This window comes from Pleurodeles waltl, chromosome 4_2 (assembly GCF_031143425.1).
Source record: "Pleurodeles waltl isolate 20211129_DDA chromosome 4_2, aPleWal1.hap1.20221129, whole genome shotgun sequence".
NCBI classification, from domain to species: domain Eukaryota; kingdom Metazoa; phylum Chordata; class Amphibia; order Caudata; family Salamandridae; genus Pleurodeles; species Pleurodeles waltl.
Genome location: NC_090443.1, coordinates 687,233,486 through 687,248,032, shown reverse-complemented (window position 1 = coordinate 687,248,032; position 14,547 = coordinate 687,233,486). Strand labels below are relative to the sequence as shown.

Sequence of the window (14,547 nt, the reverse complement as noted above, 5' to 3'; positions counted from 1 at the left end):
CAAATCTGTATGAAATAAATCGCGCGTCTTGCCTATTTGTAAACTACCATATAAATGTCAAGAAATGGTAGCGCACAAGTAATCTGTTACTCATTTAAGAATTTAAACCAAGAATATGAAAATTCTAAATAACGGTGTCAGGACAGTCCAACCACCGTCTTACCGCCTGGAACAATGATCACCAATGAAGGATTAGGGCAGAAGGCTGGAAGATCCAAATAGGCCGCCGGGACAGGAGCTTAGGAAGAAGCTGCTGCTCTGCACCGGGACCTCTGAATAGTGAGCACTGGGAGTTGGGCTGGCTCTGTTTTATAGAGTCTTGGCCCAGCCCAGAACCATGCCCAGGCATGTTGCAGGGAAAGTCTCTGGAAGGCCCTGGAAAGGGGCCACACCCTAACACACTCTGAAAACCTGCAGCAATACATTGCAAAGGAACAGTATTTGTAAGCATATTAAAAATAAGTTTTCAGGATTGAACTCTGCAATGCAAAAGGTTAAACCACAACATATCAGCACAATGCATAAATTACTTTGTTTTGAGAGTGCTGGGTTTTTGCATTTTTGTCGCCAATAGAGCGCGTATTGCTCTGGTGTTGACAGCATGCCACCAACTTGGTTGGTGGGTGAGGGGTCTTTTTAACATAACCTAAGTGTGTTTCCTTTCACAATTTTAGTGTTTGGAACATCACATAAGTATATGGACACACCAAAATGATCTTTTGCAAAAAGACCTGTGTTTGGCGGGGGCACCTATGTTTTTGGTCCCAGGTGCGGCCTTCATCTAGGGAAACCTACAAAACACAGACATGTTTTAAAAATAGACACCCCAAGGAGTCCAAGGAGGTGTGGCTTGCCTGGATCCCCCAACATTTTCTTATCCAGACTCCTCGGCAAACCTCACAATTTGCTTAAAAAATCATATATTCTTCACTTTTCTGTGTAGGATCACCGCTGCAGCACAAATGTCCTACCATCCATCGTTCCCCTCAGTCTCCCAAGTAAAATGATAACTCACTTGCGTGGGTCCCCAAAGCAGAGTCAGCCTAAAAGATGTATAAAACTAAAATATGTGCTTATCAACTTGCTGTGCTATCCCTTCAATCTCTACAGGTTGTGGCATTTTTCTGTTGCAGGCACCTGGGCCACCCACACAAGTGAGGTATCATTTTTATTGGGAGACTTGGGGGAACACTGGGTGGAAGGAAATGTGTGGCTCCTCTCGGATTCCAGAACTTTCTGTCACCGAAATGAGAGGAAAAAGTGTTTTTTTGGCCAAATTTTTAGGTTTGAAAAGGATTCTGGGTAACAGAATCTGGTCTGAGCCCCACAAGTCACCCCATCTTGGATTCCCCTAGGTGTCTAGTTTTCACAAATGCACAGGTTTCCTAGGTTTCAGCAGGTGCCGGCTGAGCTAGAGGCCAAAATCCACAGGTAGGCACTTTGTAAAAAAACAGCTCTGTTTTCTTTGTGAAAATGTGATGTGTCCAAGTCGTGTTTTGGGGCACTTCCTGTTCGGGCGCTAGGCCTACCCACACAAGTGAGGTACCATTTTTATCGGGAGACTTGGGGGAACGCTGGGTGGAAGTAAATTTGTGGCTCCTCTCAGATTCCAGAACTTTCTGTCACCGAAATGAGAGGAAAAAGTGTTTTTTTGGCAAACTTTTGAGGTTTGCAAAGGATTCTGGGAATCAGAACCTGGTCAGAGCCCCGCAAGTCACCCCATCTTGGATTCTCCTAGGTGTCTAGTTTTCAAAACTGCGCAGGTTTGCTAGGTTTCCCCAGGTGCCGGCTGAGCTAGAGGCCAAAATCCACAGCTGGGCACTTTGCAAAAAACAACTCTGTTTTCTTTGTGAAAATGTGATGTGTCCAAGTCGTGTTTTGGGGCAATTCCTGTCGCGGGCGGTAGGCATACTCACACAAGTGAGGTACCGTTTTTATCGGGAGACTTGGGGGAACGCTGGGTGGAACGAAATTTGTGGCTCCTCTCAGAATCCAGAACTTTCGGTCCCAAAATGAGAGGAAAAAGTGTTTTTTGGCCACATTTTGAGGTTTGCAAATGATTCTGGGTAACAGAACCTGGTCAGAGCCCCACAAGTCACCCCATCTTGGATTCTCCTAGGTGTCTAGTTTTCAAAAATGCACAGGTTTGCTAGGTTTCCCCAGATGCCTATTGAGCTAGAGGCCAAAATCCACAGCTAGGCACTTTGTAAAAAACAGCTCTGTTTTCTTTCTGAAAATGTGATGTGTCCATGTTGTGTTTTGGGGCATTTCCTGTCGCGGGCACTAGGCCTACCCATACAAGTGATGTACCATTTTTATCGGGAGACTTGGGGGAACGGTGGGTGGAAGGAAATTTGTGGCTCCTCTCAGATTCAAGAACTTTCTGTCACCGATATGAGAGGAAAAAGGTGTTTTTTGGCCAAATTTTGAGGTTTGCAAAGGATTCTGGGTAACAGAACCTAGTCAGAGCCCCACAAGTCACCCCATCTTGGATTTCCCTAGGTGTCTAGTTTTCAAAACTGCGCAGGTTTGCTAGGTTTTCCCAGGTGCTGGCTGAGCTAGAGGCCGAAATCCACAGCTAGGCACTTTGCTAAAAACAACTCTGTTTTCTTTGTGAAAATGTGATGCGTTCATTTTGTGTTTCCTGTCAAGGGCACTAGGCCTACCCACGCAAGTGAGGTACCATTTTTATCGGGAGACTTGGGGAAACACAGAATAGCAAAACAAGTGTTATTGCCTCTTGTATTTCTCTACATTTTTTCCTCCCAAATGTAAGACAGTGTGTAAAAAAAAGTCTATTTGAGAAATGCCCTGTAATTCACATGCTAGTATTGGCACCCCTGAATTCAGAGATGTGCAAATAACCACTGCTTCTTAACACCTCATCTTATGGTCATTTTGGAAATACAAAGGTTTTCTTGATATCTATTTTTCACTTTTTATATTTCAGCAAATGAATTGCTTTATGCCTGGTATAGAATGAAAACCCATTGCAAGGTGCAACTCATTTATTGGTGCTGGGTACCTGGGGTTCTTGATGCACCTACAAGTCCTATATATCCCCGCAACCAGAAGAGTCCAGCTGACGTAACGATATATTGCTTTAAAAAATCTGACATCGCAGGAAAACGTTACAGAGTAAAACGTGGAGAAAAATGGCTGTTTTTTCCACCTCAATTTCAATATTCTTTTATTTCAGCTGTTATTACTTGTAGTATCTACACAAATGACCCCTTGCTGAATTCAGAATTTTGTCTACTTTTCAGAAATGTTTAGCTTTCTGGGATCCAGCATTGGTTTCTCACCCATTTCGGTCACTAACTGGAAGGAGGCTGAAAGCACAAAAAATAGTAAAAATGGGGTAAGTCCCAGTGAAATGCTCAAAATTGTGTTGAAAAATGGGGTTATCTAATTCAAGTCTGACTGTTCCTGAAAGCTGGGAAGATGGTGATTTTACCACTGCAAACCATTTGTTGGTGCCATTTTCAGGGGAAAAACACAAGCCTTCTTCTGCAGCCCTTTTTTCCAATTTTTTGGGAAAAAACGAACTTTTTGCTGTATTGTGGCTAATTTCTTGGTCTCCTTCAAGGGAACCCACAAAGTCTGGGTACCTCTAGAATCCCTAGGGTGTCGGAAAAAAAGGGCGCAAATTTGGCGTGGGTAGCTTATCTGAACAAAACGTTATGAGGGCCTAAGCGCGAACTGCCCCAAATAGCCAAAAAAAGGATTGGCACAGGAGGGGAAAAGGCCTGGCAGCGAAAGGGTTAACTAAATCCTACATTAACTATGGCTAAATTGATGTGAACACACCTTATCTATGGTTAACTACGTGAAAATCACACTTGGAACATGTGTATATATAACGTGCCTTAGTAGATATGCTCTCTTAAAGGCAGGTAACTCCGAATAATATTCCAATAAATATCCTTCAGAAACGGAATCTAAAGATGTTGTACTCCGATTTTCATTTTTCCATTCAATGTAATAAACTTCAGGTCATCATATATCTCAGACAGGCAACACGGGTTTCGAGGTAGAAATTAAAGTGTGTCAGACCGACACCAGGCACTGTTCTAAAATGTCAAGTGTTGAGTGGCTTCCAATGCTCGTCTGCTCTGCACGCTGTGAGAGTATGCGGTTGCTCTCATTGTACCGTTGCATCTTGCACAACAAAGATGGGGCGATTCTTGTATAGCCAGGCGGAGCGATCCTTGCACATGGTATGGTCAATTTGGCTATTTATCAATAAAAACTTTTTTCCAGACTGAAGAGAGTGCTACTCCGCCTTCCCACCAATCCCGGAAGACTACGTAGATCCTTCTTCATACGATTGGTTAAGTTACAGGCCAATCCACGCGTCCCTGCTCGTTTCCTTGGCAATTGTCGTTTCTCAACAACGCCGGAAGAAGTTGTCGCGTGCAGTGGAGTCGTTTGATATTCCCTTGGATTTATTATTCGGACAAACGCTCGTTGAGAGGACCGCGGAGGGTCCCCTCGCTCTCCCTGGCAGGGGTCACCGGACCAGGTTAGTTACTGGCCGATGGATGTTTAACTTTTTATGATTTCCTTTAAAACCTGTTTGCCACATCTTAAATGACCCATGTATGAGCCGAGTGATGAAGAATAAGAGAAAGAGACAACAGGGGGAGGCTCCTAGGAGCGTCTGATGAGGTGAGGTGATTTACCCTCAGCACTAAAGATGCATGGGCGTACAGAAGCGTTTCCAGAGCTAGGGGGCAGTTTGTCTAACTAGTGACTTTATTAACCCTTTACCTGGCTCTAATATGGCTACCCTGCATACAAACTCCTTTGTAAACCTCGAATGCGGTCTCATATGTTGAAGGAACAACGTTCCTTTTCCCTTTTGATATTAAAAAAAAAATGACAAGACGAAGAGATTTGGCTTTTGGATTGTGAAACAAAGGTTCTCGTATTCACCATTAGTTAAAAACAAGTGTGCACCATTGACAGAAGCAAGGGAACCTCAAGCTTCTCTCACCTCTAGTAAATGCTGCACGGGCACCAGCAGTGCACTGTCTCGCGCTTGTCAGTAGCTCCATCTAGTGTGTCACAGCTTCGGCCGTTTAAGTTTTGTTTCTGTCAACATCAGCATGCATTCTGGAACTTGTAGGTTTTTTTTCTTTTAATTTTATGGGGACGAAAGCGCCCAAATCCAAAGATGCCTGTGCTGTTGGTCCTAAAGCCAGGACTGGCAGAAGGTGTCATGCATGGCATGAAGCCAATTGCAGTTACGTGCTCCTCTCACAAGAAACAGCACAGACAGAGCTGTGCAAGATTCCATCACAAACATGTTATCAAGTTGCACAAATCAGTTTTTTTATCTGTTTAGATTTCCACGCATGGCCTAAAGGCTCAGCTTTAGCAGGTTTGTAGCCTCATTTAATTAAAAAAAACATAAATAAATGTGTGTGTGTGTGTAAATATATATATACATTGAGATAAGAGATCATTTTGGCAATCGGCACCTATAGCCATATTTATATGTTCACCATCTAGAGGAACTGTAACTTCAACCAACGACCATAACGTTTTTTTTTTTTAACTTGGCCTACTTATTGTGAAAATTGTATCAGTTAGGGAGGGTGTATCCTGTCCCCCATAATCGTCTACCCTCCTTCCCCAGAATTACTGTTAAATTCTGGGAAACCAATGATTTAGAACATATATTCAGACACACAGGGTCTTTTAGTCAGCCCTCTTCGTCTATTGGTCTGCTTAGGTTCCGTTAACATTTGTCTCCTCCGACTAGAGCATATAAAATGGGACAATTGGTCAGCTCACATTAGCCGGTGGTCCTCTTGCACAGTGACGGATGCACATTTTGTTCTCATTATTTGCACATCTACCTAAAGAGATGTGGATTTAAGTGCGAGGGCTGGTTGGCTAACGGTTTACTTTACCAATGCTTTTTTTTCTTTCCATTCTTTACTTTTTGTCATTCTTGTGTATTTAAACTATGTTTAAGCTATCAGTAATTAATTTCCAGTAGAGCCTTTATGTCTGTGAAAGAGTCATATTTTCCTGTGATGTTAATTAAAAAGTGTTTCTATACAAACAGGTTTGTTCAACTGGCATAGGTACACCTGCCTGCTAGGATGGATCCGTACTGTTCTCTGATAGTTAACCTTAATTTTACATTTCAAATGTTATTAGATGTGCTTGGCTGACGAATTTAGACGGCAACGATTACTTCTTATTCATCTTTTTATTTTTGTCGCACATGGATAAAATAAAGGATTGTTTAGAAAAACACATCCATCGGAGCAATTTGCCAAGGTCAGATCTTTTGACTTTGCCAATGTTTGTTTCTTTGTAGTCTGGATCTTGTAGTTCTATTTTTTTCTGTTCCAAATACAGACCTATAAGAACCAAAAAAACAAAAGCAAATCTGAACTGGATGAGATACTCACACGTGCTTGGAATCAGGAAAGTTGGAAGCTCTGTCTCCAATAGAAACGGTGAAGCGTGTTTATCTGCCATTCACACTTCCTTGCAAATAGAACAGGGGTGTTATAAACAGCGACCATACCAGCCTATTTACTGAATGATCACATTTATACAGCGTGCATTGCAAATCATTATGCACATAATTCAGGAACATAATTGAAACAGTCGTGAAAGCTTGTTCAATTCACAGGACAGGTACAAATGGCTCGGATGGCTTAGTACAGGCAACAGCATTAGTTTATACGCAGACACCTGGAAATGTGAGGGTTCCTTCTCACAAAGAGCACAAGTACAACAGATGCACCAGTAGTGCGACTTTCCCTCGCCAGTAGGCACATACGGTGCTTCATTACAAACGGTGCAAGCTTCCGTCACTTACACAGCAATAATTCAATACACACGCAACAAGTAGAGGCAGCAGCAATGCTAGCTTTCTCCAAACACATCTCAGGTCTTAGACAATCAAATGGATTGTGCAGTAAGCACTGTAATCAAACCTGGGCGTTTTGGGGCCTGCTGCACGGTAAGGAGCCGAAGACCAAGGTAATAATTCTACTGCTTGCTCCTGTCTGGTGTCCCTACTGTTCTGCCTCCTACCTCAGATAATGCTTGGCCAGCCAAGTGGTTGGGAGATAAACAGGTGCGTGCGGGAAGTTCCTGTACCTCTCAGCAGCTCTACAACAACTGCCTCCTGGATCTTCTGCTGCCTGTGCATGAGGTTGTAATGGAGGCAGAGAATAGGTAGGGAAAGTTTAAAAATCATAAGAGTGCCATCCCTTGCCGTAAAAATATCTTAGTGCACCATGAGTTCACTTAAATCCAATGCACGCTATCACTGCACTGTTACCTCGCCATTGCACTTTCACCTTATAGGCCCAAAGCACCACACACCTTCAACTCATAGCAAACCATCTTCTATGCTCCCATCGTCCAACACTTCAATATCATCCTCCAAGGCACTATCACTTAATGTTGTCACATTAACAACTACCACAAACAAACTGTACCCACGATCCTGCACTACCACACTTTACCACTACGTCCACAAATTATAGCACTATAGAACAGCTCTGCCACTCATAAAACCACATCATAACCCTCATATTACACTAAAGCCCCCACTGGAAATGGACTGATGATGAGGTACTGCAACAACAAAACACAACATCACCACCATATTACAGAATCACAAGACTACACTATTACAAACATCACACAGCACAGAGAAAGAACACAACACTAAAACCATAAGGCAGTATAGCAAAACATCACTAGACAAAACAGACAAAAAATAAGATAATAGCCTAGCAACATAACAGAATTACAAACAAAATAATGACAAAAACACAGAACAGCACAACAGCAACGTAATAACAGTGCAACAATACCTTTGCAACACAACAGCACTAGGAAATACAATAAACACAATTCACAACAAAACCCTTTAAAATACAACACTACAAAACACGACTGAGCTACACACATGCAGCAAAGCATACTGTGATTAGACCACCAGGCAAGTCTGTAAGACTACAGTTCTACAACATAAGAACACTGATAATAACATTACAACATAACAAAAAATGCCTCAAGACACAACAACACAATATATAACACACCAACACAATGTAGTTTAATTACAGTACAGCACAACAACACAGCAAACTCAACAAAACACACCCAATACAGCATCAGTAAGTGCACAACATAATGACACAGCCACCACTGTTATTGGCAATGACAACAAAAAAGAACACAATAATACCTACAGAACAACACGTCACTATAGTGAAACAGCAAAATTAACACAAAACATGCAACCAACTGAATAACAACATTCTATTAAGACATTACCACAACTATAAACCCCTCCGTGCACAACAACACCGACAGAAATTACGAACAAAATATCTTTACCCATGCAGAAAAGGCAGTACCTTGAATGGACGGACATTTCTAAAGGGAGAGCACACATACTCTCCTAATAGAAATGTACATGCATTTAAAACACTGCACAAAGGCTTGAGAACAGCTCAACATAAGGTCCACTCAATAATATAGCATTAGCACAACACAATAGACAATGCAACACAATAGTGCAATTCTGTCATCGGTTTGTGTTGTCTTTTTGTAGCACACGTTTTCGTATTATTATAGTGCTGTTGTGTATTTGTTGTGTTTTCCTATTTTAACGTGTTATACTGGATAGTGATTTTCGGACTTTTTTTAAAGGGCATAATAAATCAGGGCCTGTGTGATAGGATGGTGGCCACTCATAGCATAAATTAGGCCTTTGTATAATGTTGGTAGTTGTTTGCATAATGTTTATACCCTTGATATGATAGCGCACACTTCCGGTATTATGGTGGCAATTGTTGGCATAATGATGATAATCCTTAAAAGAATGTTTGTTAGCGTCCACCGCAAGCACAATGTTGGCCATAGATAATGGTGGAAATTCTTGACATAGTGTTCAAGCTTGAGGCATGATGGTGCCCAACCACTGGCATTATGGTAAATTCTTGTGGTTTTTTTTTTTTTGGCAAGGTTGGTTCGATGGTGCCCAGCAGTAGTGTAATGCTTGGTTTGGCTTAAACGTAGTTCCTAATATTTTTTTACTTCTGCCTCAGTCTATAAGATTGTAACCTCCCTTCATCTATCTATGCCCTCACTCGCTCATTCATCCAGGTGCCTATCCATTCACTCAAATATTTAATTATTAATTCATACGCTCACACATTCAACCATCAATCCATGCACTCACTCATCCAGCCACATATTTCCACCTTCATCCATTCCAATATACTGTTAGACCTGACCTGGCATCCTTGGCATGGTTTCCACCTGACTTTTTGACTTCTGGCCACCTGTTTTCCTGACTTTGTTTTTGCTGGCTTAGGAATCTGGGCACTTTACCACTGCTAAAGTGCCTGTGCTCTTTCCCTCAAACATGGTAACATTGTTCCATCCACAATTGGCTTATTTAATTTACTTGTAAGTTTCTAGTAAAGCACACTACATGTTCCCAGGGCCTGTAAATTAAATGATGCTAGTGGACCTAAAGCACTGATTGTGCCACCTACTTTAGTAGCCCTTTAAATATGACTCAGATCTGTGTGTGCAGTTTTAAGCTGCCATTTCGACATGGCAAGCTTAACAAATTCCCATGCCCAAATCTTCCTTTTTAATACATATAAGTCGCTCATAAGGTAGGCCCTGGACAGCCCCAAGGGCAGGGTGCAGTGTATTTAAATAGTTTGACATGTACTTTTATGTTTTGCATGTCCAGGTAGTGAAAAACTATTACATTTGTTTTTCACTACTGCAGGGCCTATCTCTCCAATAGGTTAACTTTTGGATTACTTTATTACATTTTATAAATGTAATTTCCAATTGGGACCTGATAGATATTTTGAGTGTGGAATCTCTGGACTCACAATTTGAAACCACAACTGATGGTAAAGTTGGATTTTAAGTTACAAGTCTGAAAATGCCCCTTCTAGAAAGCTGGCATTCTCTTACTTTAACCATTCTGTGCATCTGCCTGTCTCTAAATACACTTCTGGGTAGGAGACAGCTGGGCTTTTGTGCATGGCCTCTAGATAGCTACACACAAAGGGAGCTGTGTGTGCCTAATGGGCCATCCACATCCTGGGCAGGATGGGAGGGAGGAAATGACATTTACACTTGAATATGCTCAGTCCTGATCCCTCACAGAGGGCTGCATAACCCCCTGCAGTGTGACAGGAGCCAGGAAAGGAAGGGCAGTGATTTTGTGCACTTCAAAGTCCTCTATATAAATTCTCCCCCTCTTCAAAAGCACAACTCTGTATAAGTACTGGACCCCAGACTCCACCAAATCAGTACACTTCTGGACTTGAGGGCATTCTGCCAGGAAGAAGGACTGCTGTGCTGATGAGGGGACTGTCACTCTGCTGGCCTTTGCTGGACTCCTGGGTTGATTGTGCCTGGCCTGCTGCCCTCCTTGCTTAGGAGTGAGAAGGACTAGACCTGCATCTCTGCATCCCAAGAACCAAAGTGACTCCAATGGCTTGCGGGCTTCCCTCCTTTTCTGAAGTCTCAGGGACATCAAAGACTTCACTCACCTCTGCTACAGCTTCTGGACTCTGCTGATTGTGAGTCCTGCCCTGCCTAGTGGTGCCAATCCAATCATGAACATTGGGAAGCGGGTTCTGCAGCTGTGTTCTACAAAAATCCACACATTGCTGTTGTTGTACCGATTGGAACTGCTGCATCTCTTCTCGATGTGACAAATCACTGCTGCCGCTGGGGATGAGGACTTCCCATTGCAGATTGCGTGGCTCAGGATTGACGCATCCCCATCAGCGCCAGCGCATCACCTTCATATCGCCAGCTGCACGGCTTGACGATGCATCACCTTCATCGCAAAGGGGATCAATGCTGCACCACTTCTCTATGATTGAAAACTGCAGCTCAACGATGACGCATCACCTGACTGTATGGATCGGAACCAATGCATTGCCTCTGCATTGTTTCTCTGCTCCCCGCATTGGATCCTCAAGTCGACACAATACTCCACACACGGTAGTGTTTCAGCGGCACAAGGTTGGTCCCTGTAGCTGGCCCACGCTCCATTGCAGTCAGCCTGAACTTTGGATTTACCCTGATGTAGAGCGACTAGATAGCCCTGGTTGACGCCTCAAGCTTTTATCACTACAGTTGCAGATATTCTTTAAAAATTCATATCTCTACTTCTTGTTGGATTTTTGTCGTTGTGGTCTTGTTTTGTTCATTAAATTACGATTTATTTTTCTAACTTGATATAGATTATTTTTTGTGTGTTGTTTTTACTGTTTTAAGTGTTACACAAATACTTTACACATTGCCTCCTACTCTGTGCCTAGCTACCAAAGGGTAAGCACAGGTAAATGTATGGTCTGTGGCTGACTTACCCAGACTAGAATTGTGGTTCCTGCTTGGACAGGGTGCATTCCTCTGTCAATCAGAAACCCAGTTTCTAACATTTACATACAAACTTACTAATAAATAATCCATTTATTTCACTTAACAAATAACCAGACTTCTTGCCTTTGCCAATGTTTGCGTAAAGCGTACAATTATTCTGTTTTGCCAACAATTGAAAAGTAGTATGAATTAAGCCAGTTATAAGACATGTAGAAAGGCCTAATTTATGCCTCTAGCTTCCCATGAGAGGTAGTGAAATGAAAGTTCATTATTGATTTATGCCTGTGTTGTGCAGCGTCACTTAAAACATCCTGGCAGTATTATATACTTTAAGCATAGTCAGTGAAGGCATAAACTGCAAATACTCTAGTAGGCGGGAAAATGCAGAGAATAATGTACACTATGTTTCTGTTACAATGAATAAACTGTATATTGTACAGATATTGTGATTCAGATTTTTTTAATCCCAAATATTCCTCAGTTTTGAAACACCATTTCTGGAGCGTACTAAAGCTATCATTGCACGGCTTCGATTTAGCGCTGGCTTCGAACTTGTGGTTTTGACTTGCTGTGATATGTGTCAGCGTCCGCATAAGGATGCTACGAAGCAAAATAGGGAGGTTGAAGAAGTAGCGGTTGTGAAAATAACACTCGCTTCTGGTGCCTTCTTAATCTCGCCACTTCCTATTTTATGAGGACAACAAAAGCGTTCATGACTCAGAGAGACTTTAAATATCCACTTTGCAAAATAGGAACAAGTGACTCATTATTTTCTAATCTAAGTAAGACCTTCCACTTGAATAATCTATTTTTCCCTTCCATTGCTCATAACCTCACAAATAGGAGACGATTGTCCTTATTCTGTCACCTTAAATTTCACAATTATGCTTTTCTAAGCGTAGATTAACTTCAGGGTATATGCTACAAATATTGGCGGAACCAATAGGTCTGGCGGTGGCTGTTGGTCTTCTGGTTTGTTAGTGCTTGTTTTTTGTCATTTGTTTGTAAAACGTAATTGTTCGGGGAGCTGACAGCCACTACCTATTTTTTTAAGTCATTGGCACAAGGCAAATTTATATTTTATTTTTTGGTCTAAAAAGTACACATTGCCAAGGCCCTGGCACTGAAGGGAACTACTTAGTGTATTGATGTGCTCCTTATTAAAAAGCAGAATGCTGTCACTCATGTTGGAGGTAGACATTTGTTGAATGTGGACCGACTCATTGCCCTGTGCTGTAGTGGGCTGATGAAAAACGTGGGTGACACAACAACAGACTACAGGATGAAGAGGGCTTTCCCAAAACTCCTTTAATTACTTTGGGCCAGATGTACCACCCAGAGTTTTGTGACTCGCAATTTGCGACTCATTTGCGAGTCGCAAATTGCAAGCCGCAAAACCATATGTACAACAGTGTACTTCACACTGTTTGCGATTCCCAATGGGGTCGCAAATTGCCTACCTCATTAATATTCATGAGGTAGGTCGCAATTTGCGACCCCATTGGGAATGGCTGCACTCACAGGGATGGTGGCCTGCTGGAGACAGTAGACAACCATGTCTATGGCTGCTTTTAAATAAAGCATTTTTTTTTTAAATGCAGTCCGTTTTCCTTAAAGAAAACGGGATGCATTTCAAAAACAAAAATGAAAAGTTTTCTTTTCATTTTTTCCAGAGCAGGCAGTGGTCAGAAGGACCACTTTGCGAATGGGTTAGGACCAATTTGAAATTGGTGCTAACTGCGATTGTTTTATGATCGCATTCAGGGTCACAAAACAATCCTACATCGCACTGTGAATCGCAATTAGGAAGGGAATGTCCCTTCAGGGATTCTGGGAATCGGGCCGTTTGCAACGAGAAAAAAGCTTTGTACATGTGGCCCTTTGTGTCTATAATTCTAGTAAAATCAAAAGGTCTTTCCTAACGCCAGGCCTGAAGACCTAAAATCTCCCACAATAGTAAAGACCAAGGAGTTGTAGTTCCAGCACGCCCAAAGTCAAAAGAGCAAAAGCGAGAAAAGCAGTAGCGGCTCAAGAGAATTGCAGGATGGGGGTGGGGGACATTAATAACATAAGAAAAACTTACAGCTGTGCCTCTGATCCTCCGTGGCCTCCACACCAGGCCAGGCAGGCAGGCACCGGTTCCCAGCCGGCCCTGCAGCCAATCCTGACGCTGCTCAAAGCAGTTTCAGGATTGACTGGGTGCGCCTAGCCAGGGTGCTCCCAGGCAGACTGGGAGCCTGTGCCTGCTCTTTCCAGCCCGGAAACACAGTGCCAGGCTGGAGAGAGCACACTTCACATGTATGTTCAGCCAGCCCGAGATGGCCGACCAAACATACATGCGTAGTGAGGGTAATGCACAGTGCACTCCCCTCAGCACTCGTCATCCCACAGGCCCCACCCCTTTAATAAGGAAAGGATAATAAACTTAATTCATTATCCTTTCCTTGATAAAGGCTTAGCATCGGTTGTTGCTAGGAGGTGTGGGGGGTGATGCTCCTCCACCATAGCAGAGGCGCTGCCACTGGGGAAAAGAATAACTAAATTGGTGGCTCTCAGTGTAACTGGTGGTTCTCCAAAGTATCCAAAGGTAGTCATCACAAATTCTTAGCTGTTGGAAAGACGCTTAAGAGAGCTCTATGTTATTCCACCATCTGTTCCGAAAATCCTTTAAAAAATATATGTTCCAAATGTCTTTATTGGTAAACAAATTGGTAATGGTACTGTACGTTATCTATTTATTTATTTAATCATTATAAATAAAACCAAAAAGCAGCAAAACCATTGCTATGTCATTTCAGTACACAATCCAAAACAAAACCTCTTTTGGAAACAGAATTAGGATTTTTGGTGGTGCGAAAGGATAATTTAATTTATGCTTGAGTCTTTTTGCAGTAGGTCATTCAATAGGCTTGTGTTTTTTTAAAAGAATTATATTTCGACCATATCATATTTTGTATCTAAACTCAGTGACCTCTTTTTATGACAAAAACATTTAAAACACATAGCTTCAGTAAAGAACTTACCACTGATTGTTTATGGAGCAAACAAATAATATCTGCGCAGGAATCAAAACTGGGAGTCAAATAGCATGCTATCTGGGGTCCACTAAGCAGTATTATCCATCTTATAACT

The 14,547-nt window shown here is 42.2% G+C and overlaps 1 protein-coding gene across 2 annotated transcripts in view; it reads left to right on the top strand.

The window, feature by feature from the left end:
• The first annotated feature begins 4,394 nt into the window (after positions 1-4,394).
• The window catches only part of DNAI3 (dynein axonemal intermediate chain 3), a 623,392-nt gene continuing 613,239 nt past the window's right edge, over positions 4,395-14,547 (top strand). For both annotated transcript variants that reach the window (XM_069232274.1, XM_069232273.1), the window contains exon 1: positions 4,395-4,525. The gene's annotated coding sequence lies outside the window, so the exon portion shown is untranslated. The remainder of the gene's footprint in view (positions 4,526-14,547) is intronic.